Raw genomic sequence first — 16,995 nt, forward strand, 5'->3', positions numbered from 1 at the left:
TTTGCAGGGATACATTGGATGTCAAGACACGTGGAAAAAACGTACAAAACAAGAGATTGGAGACATCAAGATTTTGGACGAATTTTTTAAGAATTTTCAAATTTTCAGATGGGAGGTTCCAGATAAGGTCAAAAACGACATACTCAGATCTTCACCAAACTTTGCATGGATACATTGGATGTCAAGACACGTGGAAAAAACATACAAAACATAGGATTGGTGACATCAAGATTTTGGACGAATTTTTTAAGAATTTTCAAATTTTCAGAAAGGAGGTTCCATATAAGGTCAAAAACTACATACTCAGATCTTCACCAAACTTTGCAGGGATACATTGGATGTCAAGACACGGGGAAAAAACGTACAAAACAAGAGATTGGAGACATCAAGATTATGGAAGAATTTTTTGAGAATTTTCAAATTTTCAGAAAGGAGGTTCCATATAAGGTCAAAAACTACATACTCAGATCTTCACCAAACTTTGCAGGGATACATTGGATGTCAAGACACGTGGAAAAAACGTACAAAACAAGAGATTGGAGACATCAAGATTTTGGACGAATTTTTTAAGAATTTTCAAATTTTCAGAAAGGATGTTCCAGATAAGGTCAAAAACGACATACTCAGATCTTCACCAAACTTTGCAGGGATACATTGGAGGTCGAGACACGTGGAAAAAACGTACAAAACAAGAGATTGGAGACATCAAGATTTTGGACGAATTTTTGAAGAATTTTCAAATTTTCAGATAGGAGGTTCGAGATAAGGTCAAAAACTACATACTCAGATCTCCACCAAACATTGCACGGATACATTGGATGTCAAGACACGTGGAAAAAACGTACAAAACAAGAGATTGGTGACATCAAGATTTTCGACGAATTTTTGAAGAATTTTCAAATTTTCAGATAGGAGGTTCCAGATAAGATCAAAAACTACATACTCAGATCTTCACCAAACGTTGCAGGGATACTTTGCATGTCAAGACACGTGGAAAAAACGTACAAAACAAGAGATTGGAGACATCAAGATTTTCAACGAATTTTTTAAGAATTTTCAAATTTTCAGATGGGAGGTTCCAGATAAGGTCAAAAACGACATACTCAGATCGTCACCAAACTTTGCATGGATACATTGGATGTCAAGACACGTGGAAAAAACGTACAAAACAAGAGATTGGAGACATCAAGATTTTGGACGAATTTTTTGAGAATTTTCAAATTTTCAGATGGGAGGTTCCAGATAAGGTCAAAAACGACATACTCAGATCTTCACCAAACTTTGCATGGATACATTGGATGTCAAGACACGTGGAAAAAACATACAAAACATAGGATTGGTGACATCAAGATTTTGGACGAATTTTTTAAGAATTTTCAAATTTTCAGAAAGGAAGTTCCATATAAGGTCAAAAACTACATACTCAGATCTTCACCAAACTTTGCAGGGATACATTGGATGTCAAGACACGTGGAAAAAACGTACAAAACAAGAGATTGGAGACATCAAGATTATGGACGAATTTTTTGAGAATTTTCAAATTTTCAGAAAGGAGGTTCCATATAAGGTCAAAAACTACATACTCAGATCTTCACCAAACTTTGCAGGGATACATTGGATGTCAAGACACGGGGAAAAAACGTACAAAACAAGAGATTGGAGACATCAAGATTATGGACGAATTTTTTGAGAATTTTCAAATTTTCAGAAAGGAGGTTCCATATAAGGTCAAAAACTACATACTCAGATCTTCACCAAACTTTGCAGGGATACATTGGATGTCAAGACACGTGGAAAAAACGTACAAAACAAGAGATTGGAGACATCAAGATTTTGGACGAATTTTTTAAGAATTTTCAAATTTTCAGAAAGGATGTTCCAGATAAGGTCAAAAACGACATACTCAGATCTTCACCAAACTTTGCAGGGATACATTGGAGGTCGAGACACGTGGAAAAAACGTACAAAACAAGAGATTGGAGACATCAAGATTTTAGACGAATTTTTGAAGAATTTTCAAATTTTCAGATAGGAGGTTCCAGATAAGGTCAAAAACTACATACTCAGATCTCCACCAAACATTGCACGGATACATTGGATGTCAAGACACGTGGAAAAAACGTACAAAACAAGAGATTGGAGACATCAAGATTTTCGACGAATTTTTGAAGAATTTTCAAATTTTCAGATAGGAGGTTCCAGATAAGATCAAAAACTACATACTCAGATCTTCACCAAACGTTGCAGGGATACTTTGCATGTCAAGACACGTGGAAAAAACGTACAAAACAAGAGATTGGAGACATCAAGATTTTCGACGAATTTTTTAAGAATTTTCAAATTTTCAGATGGGAGGTTCCAGATAAGGTCAAAAACGACATACTCAGATCGTCACCAAACTTTGCATGGATACATTGGATGTCAAGACACGTGGAAAAAACGTACAAAACAAGAGATTGGAGACATCAAGATTTTGGACGAATTTTTTGAGAATTTTCAAATTTTCAGATGGGAGGTTCCAGATAAGGTCAAAAACGACATACTCAGATCTTCACCAAACTTTGCATGGATACATTGGATGTCAAGACACGTGGAAAAAACATACAAAACATAGGATTGGTGACATCAAGATTTTGGACGAATTTTTTAAGAATTTTCAAATTTTCAGAAAGGAGGTTCCATATAAGGTCAAAAACTACATACTCAGATCTTCACCAAACTTTGCAGGGATACATTGGATGTCAAGACACGTGGAAAAAACGTACAAAAAAAGAGATTGGAGACATCAAGATTATGGACGAATTTTTTGAGAATTTTCAAATTTTCAGAAAGGAGGTTCCATATAAAGTCAAAAACTACATACTCAGATCTTCACCAAACTTTGCAGGGATACATTGGATGTCAAGACACGTGGAAAAAACGTACAAAACAAGAGATTGGAGACATCAAGATTTTCGACGAATTTTTTAGCAATTTTCAAATTTTCAGAAAGGATGTTCCAGTTAAGGTCAAAAACGACATACTCAGATCTTCACCAAACTTTGCAGGGATACATTGGAGGTCGAGACACGTGGAAAAAACGTACAAAACAAGAGATTGGAGACATCAAGATTTTGGACGAATTTTTGAAGAATTTTCAAATTTTCAGATAGGAGGTTCCAGATAAGGTCAAAAACTACATACTCAGATCTCCACCAAACATTGCAGGGATACATTGGATGTCAAGACACGTGGAAAAAACGTACAAAACAAGAGATTGGAGACATCAAGATTTTGGACGAATTTTTTGAGAATTTTCAAATTTTCAGATGGGAGGTTCCAGATAAGGTCAAAAACGACATACTCAGATCTTCACCAAACTTTGCATGGATACATTGGATGTCAAGACACGTGGAAAAAACATACAAAACATAGGATTGGTGACATCAAGATTTTGGACGAATTTTTTAAGAATTTTCAAATTTTCAGAAAGGAAGTTCCATATAAGGTCAAAAACTACATACTCAGATCTTCACCAAACTTTGCAGGGATACATTGGATGTCAAGACACGTGGAAAAAACGTACAAAACAAGAGATTGGAGACATCAAGATTATGGACGAATTTTTTGAGAATTTTCAAATTTTCAGAAAGGAGGTTCCATATAAAGTCAAAAACTACATACTCAGATCTTCACCAAACTTTGCAGGGATACATTGGATGTCAAGACACGTGGAAAAAACGTACAAAACAAGAGATTGGAGACATCAAGATTTTCGACGAATTTTTTAGCAATTTTCAAATTTTCAGAAAGGATGTTCCAGATAAGGTCAAAAACGACATACTCAGATCTTCACCAAACTTTGCAGGGATACATTGGAGGTCGAGACACGTGGAAAAAACGTACAAAACAAGAGATTGGAGACATCAAGATTTTGGACGAATTTTTTAAGAATTTTCAAATTTTCAGATAGGAGGTTCCAGATAAGGTCAAAAACTACATACTCAGATCTTCACCAAACTTTGCATGGATACATTGGATGTCAAGACACGTGGAAAAAACATACAAAACATAGGATTGGTGACATCAAGATTTTGGACGAATTTTTTAAGAATTTTCAAATTTTCAGAAAGGAGGTTCCATATAAGGTCAAAAACTACATACTCAGATCTTCACCAAACTTTGCAGGGATACATTGGATGTCAAGACACGGGGAAAAAACGTACAAAACAAGAGATTGGAGACATCAAGATTATGGACGAATTTTTTGAGAATTTTCAAATTTTCAGAAAGGAGGTTCCATATAAGGTCAAAAACTACATACTCAGATCTTCACCAAACTTTGCAGGGATACATTGGATGTCAAGACACGTGGAAAAAACGTACAAAACAAGAGATTGGAGACATCAAGATTTTGGACGAATTTTTTAAGAATTTTCAAATTTTCAGAAAGGATGTTCCAGATAAGGTCAAAAACGACATACTCAGATCTTCACCAAACTTTGCAGGGATACATTGGAGGTCGAGACACGTGGAAAAAACGTACAAAACAAGAGATTGGAGACATCAAGATTTTAGACGAATTTTTGAAGAATTTTCAAATTTTCAGATAGGAGGTTCCAGATAAGGTCAAAAACTACATACTCAGATCTCCACCAAACATTGCACGGATACATTGGATGTCAAGACACGTGGAAAAAACGTACAAAACAAGAGATTGGAGACATCAAGATTTTCGACGAATTTTTGAAGAATTTTCAAATTTTCAGATAGGAGGTTCCAGATAAGATCAAAAACTACATACTCAGATCTTCACCAAACGTTGCAGGGATACTTTGCATGTCAAGACACGTGGAAAAAACGTACAAAACAAGAGATTGGAGACATCAAGATTTTCGACGAATTTTTTAAGAATTTTCAAATTTTCAGATGGGAGGTTCCAGATAAGGTCAAAAACGACATACTCAGATCGTCACCAAACTTTGCATGGATACATTGGATGTCAAGACACGTGGAAAAAACGTACAAAACAAGAGATTGGAGACATCAAGATTTTGGACGAATTTTTTGAGAATTTTCAAATTTTCAGATGGGAGGTTCCAGATAAGGTCAAAAACGACATACTCAGATCTTCACCAAACTTTGCATGGATACATTGGATGTCAAGACACGTGGAAAAAACATACAAAACATAGGATTGGTGACATCAAGATTTTGGACGAATTTTTTAAGAATTTTCAAATTTTCAGAAAGGAGGTTCCATATAAGGTCAAAAACTACATACTCAGATCTTCACCAAACTTTGCAGGGATACATTGGATGTCAAGACACGTGGAAAAAACGTACAAAAAAAGAGATTGGAGACATCAAGATTATGGACGAATTTTTTGAGAATTTTCAAATTTTCAGAAAGGAGGTTCCATATAAAGTCAAAAACTACATACTCAGATCTTCACCAAACTTTGCAGGGATACATTGGATGTCAAGACACGTGGAAAAAACGTACAAAACAAGAGATTGGAGACATCAAGATTTTCGACGAATTTTTTAGCAATTTTCAAATTTTCAGAAAGGATGTTCCAGTTAAGGTCAAAAACGACATACTCAGATCTTCACCAAACTTTGCAGGGATACATTGGAGGTCGAGACACGTGGAAAAAACGTACAAAACAAGAGATTGGAGACATCAAGATTTTGGACGAATTTTTGAAGAATTTTCAAATTTTCAGATAGGAGGTTCCAGATAAGGTCAAAAACTACATACTCAGATCTCCACCAAACATTGCAGGGATACATTGGATGTCAAGACACGTGGAAAAAACGTACAAAACAAGAGATTGGAGACATCAAGATTTTGGACGAATTTTTTGAGAATTTTCAAATTTTCAGATGGGAGGTTCCAGATAAGGTCAAAAACGACATACTCAGATCTTCACCAAACTTTGCATGGATACATTGGATGTCAAGACACGTGGAAAAAACATACAAAACATAGGATTGGTGACATCAAGATTTTGGACGAATTTTTTAAGAATTTTCAAATTTTCAGAAAGGAAGTTCCATATAAGGTCAAAAACTACATACTCAGATCTTCACCAAACTTTGCAGGGATACATTGGATGTCAAGACACGTGGAAAAAACGTACAAAACAAGAGATTGGAGACATCAAGATTATGGACGAATTTTTTGAGAATTTTCAAATTTTCAGAAAGGAGGTTCCATATAAAGTCAAAAACTACATACTCAGATCTTCACCAAACTTTGCAGGGATACATTGGATGTCAAGACACGTGGAAAAAACGTACAAAACAAGAGATTGGAGACATCAAGATTTTCGACGAATTTTTTAGCAATTTTCAAATTTTCAGAAAGGATGTTCCAGATAAGGTCAAAAACGACATACTCAGATCTTCACCAAACTTTGCAGGGATACATTGGAGGTCGAGACACGTGGAAAAAACGTACAAAACAAGAGATTGGAGACATCAAGATTTTGGACGAATTTTTTAAGAATTTTCAAATTTTCAGATAGGAGGTTCCAGATAAGGTCAAAAACTACATACTCAGATCTTCACCAAACTTTGCATGGATACATTGGATGTCAAGACACGTGGAAAAAACATACAAAACATAGGATTGGTGACATCAAGATTTTGGACGAATTTTTTAAGAATTTTCAAATTTTCAGAAAGGAGGTTCCATATAAGGTCAAAAACTACATACTCAGATCTTCACCAAACTTTGCAGGGATACATTGGATGTCAAGACACGGGGAAAAAACGTACAAAACAAGAGATTGGAGACATCAAGATTATGGACGAATTTTTTGAGAATTTTCAAATTTTCAGAAAGGAGGTTCCATATAAGGTCAAAAACTACATACTCAGATCTTCACCAAACTTTGCAGGGATACATTGGATGTCAAGACACGTGGAAAAAACGTACAAAACAAGAGATTGGAGACATCAAGATTTTGGACGAATTTTTTAAGAATTTTCAAATTTTCAGAAAGGATGTTCCAGATAAGGTCAAAAACGACATACTCAGATCTTCACCAAACTTTGCAGGGATACATTGGAGGTCGAGACACGTGGAAAAAACGTACAAAACAAGAGATTGGAGACATCAAGATTTTAGACGAATTTTTGAAGAATTTTCAAATTTTCAGATAGGAGGTTCCAGATAAGGTCAAAAACTACATACTCAGATCTCCACCAAACATTGCACGGATACATTGGATGTCAAGACACGTGGAAAAAACGTACAAAACAAGAGATTGGAGACATCAAGATTTTCGACGAATTTTTGAAGAATTTTCAAATTTTCAGATAGGAGGTTCCAGATAAGATCAAAAACTACATACTCAGATCTTCACCAAACGTTGCAGGGATACTTTGCATGTCAAGACACGTGGAAAAAACGTACAAAACAAGAGATTGGAGACATCAAGATTTTCGACGAATTTTTTAAGAATTTTCAAATTTTCAGATGGGAGGTTCCAGATAAGGTCAAAAACGACATACTCAGATCGTCACCAAACTTTGCATGGATACATTGGATGTCAAGACACGTGGAAAAAACGTACAAAACAAGAGATTGGAGACATCAAGATTTTGGACGAATTTTTTGAGAATTTTCAAATTTTCAGATGGGAGGTTCCAGATAAGGTCAAAAACGACATACTCAGATCTTCACCAAACTTTGCATGGATACATTGGATGTCAAGACACGTGGAAAAAACATACAAAACATAGGATTGGTGACATCAAGATTTTGGACGAATTTTTTAAGAATTTTCAAATTTTCAGAAAGGAGGTTCCATATAAGGTCAAAAACTACATACTCAGATCTTCACCAAACTTTGCAGGGATACATTGGATGTCAAGACACGTGGAAAAAACGTACAAAAAAAGAGATTGGAGACATCAAGATTATGGACGAATTTTTTGAGAATTTTCAAATTTTCAGAAAGGAGGTTCCATATAAAGTCAAAAACTACATACTCAGATCTTCACCAAACTTTGCAGGGATACATTGGATGTCAAGACACGTGGAAAAAACGTACAAAACAAGAGATTGGAGACATCAAGATTTTCGACGAATTTTTTAGCAATTTTCAAATTTTCAGAAAGGATGTTCCAGTTAAGGTCAAAAACGACATACTCAGATCTTCACCAAACTTTGCAGGGATACATTGGAGGTCGAGACACGTGGAAAAAACGTACAAAACAAGAGATTGGAGACATCAAGATTTTGGACGAATTTTTGAAGAATTTTCAAATTTTCAGATAGGAGGTTCCAGATAAGGTCAAAAACTACATACTCAGATCTCCACCAAACATTGCAGGGATACATTGGATGTCAAGACACGTGGAAAAAACGTACAAAACAAGAGATTGGAGACATCAAGATTTTCGACGAATTTTTGAAGAATTTTCAAATTTTCAGATAGGAGGTTCCAGATAAGATCAAAAACTACATACTCAGATCTTCACCAAACGTTGCAGGGATACTTTGCATGTCAAGACACGTGGAAAAAACGTACAAAACAAGAGATTGGAGACATCAAGATTTTGGACGAATTTTTTAAGAATTTTCAAATTTTCAGAAAGGAGGTTCCATATAAGGTCAAAAACTACATACTCAGATCTTCACCAAACTTTGCAGGGATACATTGAATGTGAAGACACGTGGAAAAAACGTACAAAACAAGAGATTGGGGTCATCAAGATTTTGGACGGATTTTTTAGGAATTTTCAAATTTTCAGATGGGAGGTTCCAGATAAGGTCAAAAACTACATACTCAGATCTTCACCAAACTTTGCAGGGATACATTGGATGTCAAGACACGTGGAAAAAACGTACAAAACAAGAGATTGGAGACATCAAGATTTTGGACGAATTTTTTAAGAATTTTCAAATTATCAGACGGGAGGTTCCAGATAAGGTCAAAAACTACATACTCAGATCTTCACCAAACTTTGCAGGGATACATTGGATGTCAAGACACGTGGAAAAAACGTACAAAACAAGAGATTGGAGACATCATGATTTTCGACGAATTTTTTAAGAATTTTCAAATTTTCAGATAGGAGGTTCCATATAAGGTCAAAAACTACATACTCAGATCTTCACCAAACAATCCAGGGATACATTGGATGTCAAGACACGTGGAAAAAACGTACAAAACAAGAGATTGGAGACATCAAGATTTTCGACGAATTTTTTAAGAATTTTCAAATTTTCAGATAGGAGGTTCCATATAAGGTCAAAAACTACATACTCAGATCTTCACCAAACTTTGCAGGGATACATTGGATGTCAAGACACGTGGATAAAACGTACAAAACAAGAGATTGGAGACATCAAGATTTTGGACGAATTTTTTAACAATTTTCAAATTTTCAGATAGGAGGTTCCAGATAAGGTCAAAAACTACATACTCAGATCTTCACCAAACTTTGCAGGGATACATTGGATGTCAAGACACGTGGAAAAAACGTACAAAACAAGAGATTGGAGACATCAAGATTTTGGGCGAATTTTTTAAGAATTTTCAAATTTTCAGAAAGGATGTTCCAGATAAGGTCAAAAACGACATACTCAGATCTTCACCAAACTTTGCAGGGATACATTGGATGTCAAGACACGTGGAAAAAACATACAAAACATAGGATTTGGGATATCAAGATTTTGGTCAAATTTTTTAAGAATTTTCAAATTTTCAGATAGGAAGTTCCATATAAGGTCATAAACTACATACTCAGATCTTCACCAAACTTTGCAGGGATACATTGGATGTCAAGACACGTGGAAAAAACGTACAAAACAAGAGATTGGAGACATCAAGATTTTGGACGAATTTTTTAAGAATTTTCAAATTTTCAGATAGGAGGTTCCATATAAGGTCAAAAACTACATACTCAGATCTTCACCAAACATTGCAGGGATACATTGGATGTCAAGACACGTGGAAAAACGTACAAAACAAGAGATTGGAGACATCAAGAATTTGGACGAATTTTTTAAGAATTTTCAAATTTTCAGATAGGAGGTTCCATATAACGTCAAAAACTACATACTCAGATCTTCACCAAACTTTGCAGGGATACATTGGATGTCAAGACACGTGGAAAAAACGTACAAAACAAGAGATTGGAGACATCAAGATTTTGGACGAATTTTTGAGGAATTTTCAAATTTTCAGAAATGAGGTTCCAGATAAGGTCAAAAACTACATACTCAGATCTTCACCAAACGTTGCAGGGATACTTTGCATGTCAAGACACGTGGAAAAAGCGTACAAAACAAGAGATTGGAGACATCAAGATTTTCGACGAATTTTTTAAGAATTTTCAAATTTTCAGATGGGAGGTTCCAGATAAGGTCAAAAACGACATACTCAGATCTTCACCAAACTTTGCAGGGATACATTGGAGGTCGAGACACGTGGAAAAAACGTACAAAACAAGAGATTGGAGACATCAAGATTTTCGACGAATTTTTTAAGAATTTTCAAATTTTCAGAAAGGATGTTCCAGATAAGGTCAAAACCGACATACTCAGATCTTCACCAAACTTTGCATGGATACATTGGATGTCAAGACACGTGGAAAAAACATACAAAACATAGGATTGGGGACATCAAGGTTTTGGTCGAATTTTTTAAGAATTTTCAAATTTTCAGATAGGAGGTTCCAGATAAGGTCAAAAACTACATACTCAGATCTTCACCAAACTTTGCAGGGATACATTGGAGGTCGAGACACGTGGAAAAAACGTACAAAACAAGAGATTGGAGACATCAAGATTTTGGACGAATTTTTGAAGAATTTTCAAATTTTCAGATAGGAGGTTCCAGATAAGGTCAAAAACTACATACTCAGATCTCCACCAAACATTTCACGGATACATTGGATGTCAAGACACGTGGAAAAAACGTACAAAACAAGAGATTGGAGACATCAAGATTTTCGACGAATTTTTGAAGAATTTTCAAATTTTCAGATAGGAGGTTCCAGATAAGATCAAAAACTACATACTCAGATCTTCACCAAACGTTGCAGGGATACTTTGCATGTCAAGACACGTGGAAAAAACGTACAAAACAAGAAATTGGAGACATCAAGATTTTCAACGAATTTTTTAAGAATTTTCAAATTTTCAGATGGGAGGTTCCAGATAAGGTCAAAAACTACATACTCAGATCGTCACCAAACTTTGCATGGATACATTGGATGTCAAGACACGTGGAAAAAACGTACAAAACAAGAGATTGGAGACATCAAGATTTTGGACGAATTTTTTGAGAATTTTCAAATTTTCAGATGGGAGGTTCCAGATAAGGTCAAAAACGACATACTCAGATCTTCACCAAACTTTGCATGGATACATTGGATGTCAAGACACGTGGAAAAAACATACAAAACATAGGATTGGTGACATCAAAATTTTGGACGAATTTTTTAAGAATTTTCAAATTTTCAGAAAGGAGGTTCCATATAAGGTCAAAAACTACATACTCAGATCTTCACCAAACTTTGCAGGGATACATTGGATGTCAAGACACGTGGAAAAAACGTACAAAACAAGAGATTGGAGACATCAAGATTATGGACGAATTTTTTGAGAATTTTCAAATTTTCAGAAAGGAGGTTCCATATAAAGTCAAAAACTACATACTCAGATCTTCACCAAACTTTGCAGGGATACATTGGATGTCAAGACACGTGGAAAAAACGTACAAAACAAGAGATTGGAGACATCAAGATTTTCGACGAATTTTTTAGCAATTTTCAAATTTTCAGAAAGGATGTTCCAGATAAGGTCAAAAACGACATACTCAGATCTTCACCAAACTTTGCAGGGATACATTGGAGGTCGAGACACGTGGAAAAAACGTACAAAACAAGAGATTGGAGACATCAAGATTTTGGACGAATTTTTTAAGAATTTTCAAATTTTCAGATAGGAGGTTCCAGATAAGGTCAAAAACTACATACTCAGATCTTCACCAAACTTTGCATGGATACATTGGATGTCAAGACACGTGGAAAAAACATACAAAACATAGGATTGGTGACATCAAGATTTTGGACGAATTTTTTAAGAATTTTCAAATTTTCAGAAAGGAGGTTCCATATAAGGTCAAAAACTACATACTCAGATCTTCACCAAACTTTGCAGGGATACATTGGATGTCAAGACACGGGGAAAAAACGTACAAAACAAGAGATTGGAGACATCAAGATTATGGACGAATTTTTTGAGAATTTTCAAATTTTCAGAAAGGAGGTTCCATATAAGGTCAAAAACTACATACTCAGATCTTCACCAAACTTTGCAGGGATACATTGGATGTCAAGACACGTGGAAAAAACGTACAAAACAAGAGATTGGAGACATCAAGATTTTGGACGAATTTTTTAAGAATTTTCAAATTTTCAGAAAGGATGTTCCAGATAAGGTCAAAAACGACATACTCAGATCTTCACCAAACTTTGCAGGGATACATTGGAGGTCGAGACACGTGGAAAAAACGTACAAAACAAGAGATTGGAGACATCAAGATTTTGGACGAATTTTTGAAGAATTTTCAAATTTTCAGATAGGAGGTTCCAGATAAGGTCAAAAACTACATACTCAGATCTCCACCAAACATTGCACGGATACATTGGATGTCAAGACACGTGGAAAAAACGTACAAAACAAGAGATTGGAGACATCAAGATTTTCGACGAATTTTTGAAGAATTTTCAAATTTTCAGATAGGAGGTTCCAGATAAGATCAAAAACTACATACTCAGATCTTCACCAAACGTTGCAGGGATACTTTGCATGTCAAGACACGTGGAAAAAACGTACAAAACAAGAGATTGGAGACATCAAGATTTTCGACGAATTTTTTAAGAATTTTCATATTTTCAGATGGGAGGTTCCAGATAAGGTCAAAAACGACATACTCAGATCGTCACAAAACTTTGCATGGATACATTGGATGTCAAGACACGTGGAAAAAACGTACAAAACAAGAGATTGGAGACATCAAGATTTTGGACGAATTTTTTGAGAATTTTCAAATTTTCAGATGGGAGGTTCCAGATAAGGTCAAAAACGACATACTCAGATCTTCACCAAACTTTGCATGGATACATTGGATGTCAAGACACGTGGAAAAAACATACAAAACATAGGATTGGTGACATCAAGATTTTGGACGAATTTTTTAAGAATTTTCAAATTTTCAGAAAGGAGGTTCCATATAAGGTCAAAAACTACATACTCAGATCTTCACCAAACTTTGCAGGGATACATTGGATGTCAAGACACGTGGAAAAAACGTACAAAACAAGAGATTGGAGACATCAAGATTATGGACGAATTTTTTGAGAATTTTCAAATTTTCAGAAAGGAGGTTCCATATAAAGTCAAAAACTACATACTCAGATCTTCACCAAACTTTGCAGGGATACATTGGATGTCAAGACACGTGGAAAAAACGTACAAAACAAGAGATTGGAGACATCAAGATTTTCGACGAATTTTTTAGCAATTTTCAAATTTTCAGAAAGGATGTTCCAGATAAGGTCAAAAACGACATACTCAGATCTTCACCAAACTTTGCAGGGATACATTGGAGGTCGAGACACGTGGAAAAAACGTACAAAACAAGAGATTGGAGACATCAAGATTTTGGACGAATTTTTGAAGAATTTTCAAATTTTCAGATAGGAGGTTCCAGATAAGGTCAAAAACTACATACTCAGATCTCCACCAAACATTGCAGGGATACATTGGATGTCAAGACACGTGGAAAAAACGTACAAAACAAGAGATTGGAGACATCAAGATTTTCGACGAATTTTTGAAGAATTTTCAAATTTTCAGATAGGAGGTTCCAGATAAGATCAAAAACTACATACTCAGATCTTCACCAAACGTTGCAGGGATACTTTGCATGTCAAGACACGTGGAAAAAACGTACAAAACAAGAGATTGGAGACATCAAGATTTTGGACGAATTTTTTAAGAATTTTCAAATTTTCAGATGGGAGGTTCCAGATAAGGTCAAAAACGACATACTCAGATCTTCACCAAACTTTGCATGGATACATTGGATGTCAAGACACGTGGAAAAAACGTACAAAACAAGAGATTGGAGACATCAAGATTTTGGACGAATTTTTTAAGAATTCTCAAATTTTAAGAAAGGAGGTTCCATATAAGGTCAAAAACTACATACTCAGATCTTCACCAAACTTTGCAGGGATACATTGGATGTCAAGACACGTGGAAAAAACGTACAAAACAAGAGATTGGGGTCATCAAGATTTTGGACGAATTTTTTAAGAATTTTCAAATTTTCAGATAGGAGGTTCCATATAAGGTCAAAAACGACATACTCAGATCTTCACCAAACTTTGCATGGATACATTGGATGTCAAGACACGTGGAAAAATCATACAAAACATAGGATTGGGGACATCAAGATTTTGGTCGAATTTTTTAAGAATTTTCAAATTTTCAGATAGGAGGTTCCATATAAGGTCAAAAACTACATACTCAGATCTTCACCAAACTTTGCAGGGATACATTGGATGTCAAGACACGTGGAAAAAACATACAAGACCTAGGATTGGGGACATCAAGATTTTGGTCAAATTTTTTAAGAATTTTCAAATTTTCAGGTTCCATATAAGGTCAAAAACTACATACTCAGATCTTCACCAAACTTTGCAGGGATACATTGGATGTCAAGACACGTGGAAAAAACGTACAAAACAAGAGATTGGAGACATCAAGATTTTGGACGAATTTTTTAAGAATTTTCAAATTTTCAGATAGGAGGTTCCATATAAGGTCAAAAACTACATACTCAGATCTTCACCAAACATTGCAGGGATACATTGGAGGTCAAGACACGTGGAAAAAACGTACAAAACAAGAGATTGGAGACATCAAGATTTTGGACGAATTTTTTAAAAATTTTCAAATTTTCAGATAGGAGGTTCCAGATAAGGTCTAAAACTACATACTCAGATCTTCACCAAACTTTGCAGGGATACATTGGATGTCAAGACACGTGGAAAAAACATACAAAACATAGGATTGGGGATATCAAGATTTTGGTCAAATTTTTTAAGAATTTTCAAATTTTCAGATAGGAGGTTCCATATAAGGTCAAAAACTACATACTCAGATCTTCAATAAAAAACATTGCAGGGATACATTGGATGTCAAGACACGTGGAAAAAACGTACAAAACAAGAGATTGGAGACATCAAGATTTTGGACGAATTTTTGAAGAATTTTCAAATTTTCAGATAGGAGGTTCCAGATAAGGTCAAAAACTACATACTCAGATCTTCACCAAACGTTGCAGGGATACTTTGCATGTCAAGACACGTGGAAAAAACGTACAAAACAAGAGATTGGAGACATCAAGATTTTCGACGAATTTTTTAAGAATTTTCAAATTTTCAGATGGGAGGTTCCAGATAAGGTCAAAAACTACATACTCAGATCTTCACCAAACATTGCAGGGATACATTGGATGTCAAGACACGTGGAAAAAACGTACAAAACAAGAGATTGGAGACATCAAGATTTTGGACGAATTTTTTAAGAATTTTCAAATTTTCAGATAGGAGGTTCCATATAAAGTCAAAAACTACATACTCAGATCTTCACCAAACATTGCAGGGATACATTGGATGTCAAGACACGTGGAAAAAACTTACAAAACAAGAGATTGGAGACATCAAGATTTTGGACGAATTTTTTAAGAATTTTCAAATTTTCAGATAGGAGGTTCCATATAAGGTCAAAAACTACATACTCAGATCTTCACCAAACTTTGCAGGGATACATTGGATGTCAAGACACGTGAAAAAAACGTACAAAACAAGAGATTGGAGACATCAAGATTTTCGACGAATTTTTTAAGAATTTTCAAATTTTCAGATAGGAGGTTCCATATAAGGTCAAAAACTACATACTCAGATCTTCACCAAACAATCCAGGGATACATTGGATGTCAAGACACGTGGAAAAAACGTACAAAACAAGAGATTGGAGACATCAAGATTTTCGACGAATTTTTTAAGAATTTTCAAATTTTCAGATAGGAGGTTCCATATAAGGTCAAAAACTACATACTCAGATCTTCACCAAACTTTGCAGGGATACATTGGATGTCAAGACACGTGGATAAAACGTACAAAACAAGAGATTGGAGACATCAAGATTTTGGACGAATTTTTTAACAATTTTCAAATTTTCAGATAGGAGGTTCCAGACAAGGAAAAAAACTACATACTCAGATCTTCACCAAACTTTGCAGGGATACATTGGATGTCAAGACACGTGGAAAAAACGTACAAAACAAGAGATTGGAGACATCAAGATTTTGGGCGAATTTTTTAAGAATTTTCAAATTTTCAGAAAGGATGTTCCAGATAAGGTCAAAAACGACATACTCAGATCTTCACCAAACTTTGCAGGGATACATTGGATGTCAAGACACGTGGAAAAAACATACAAAACATAGGATTTGGGATATCAAGATTTTGGTCAAATTTTTTAAGAATTTTCAAATTTTCAGACAGGAAGTTCCATATAAGGTCATAAACTACATACTCAGATCTTCACCAAACATTGCAGGGATACATTGGATGTCAAGACACGTGGAAAAAACGTACAAAACAAGAGATTGGAGACATCAAGATTTTGGACGAATTTTTTAAGAATTTTCAAATTTTCAGATAGGAGGTTCCATATAAGGTCAAAAACTACATACTCAGATCTTCACCAAACATTGCAGGGATACATTGGATGTCAAGACACGTGGAAAAAACGTACAAAACAAGAGATTGGAGACATCAAGAATTTGGACGAATTTTTTAAGAATTTTCAAATTTTCAGATAGGAGGTTCCATATAACGTCAAAAACTACATACTCAGATCTTCACCAAACTTTGCAGGGATACATTGGATGTCAAGACACGTGGAAAAAA

The sequence above is a fragment of the Lepisma saccharinum genome, unplaced genomic scaffold (genome assembly GCF_977018435.1).
Source record: "Lepisma saccharinum unplaced genomic scaffold, izLepSacc3.1 HAP1_SCAFFOLD_275, whole genome shotgun sequence".
In the NCBI taxonomy this organism is placed as follows: Eukaryota; Metazoa; Arthropoda; class Insecta; order Zygentoma; family Lepismatidae; genus Lepisma; species Lepisma saccharinum.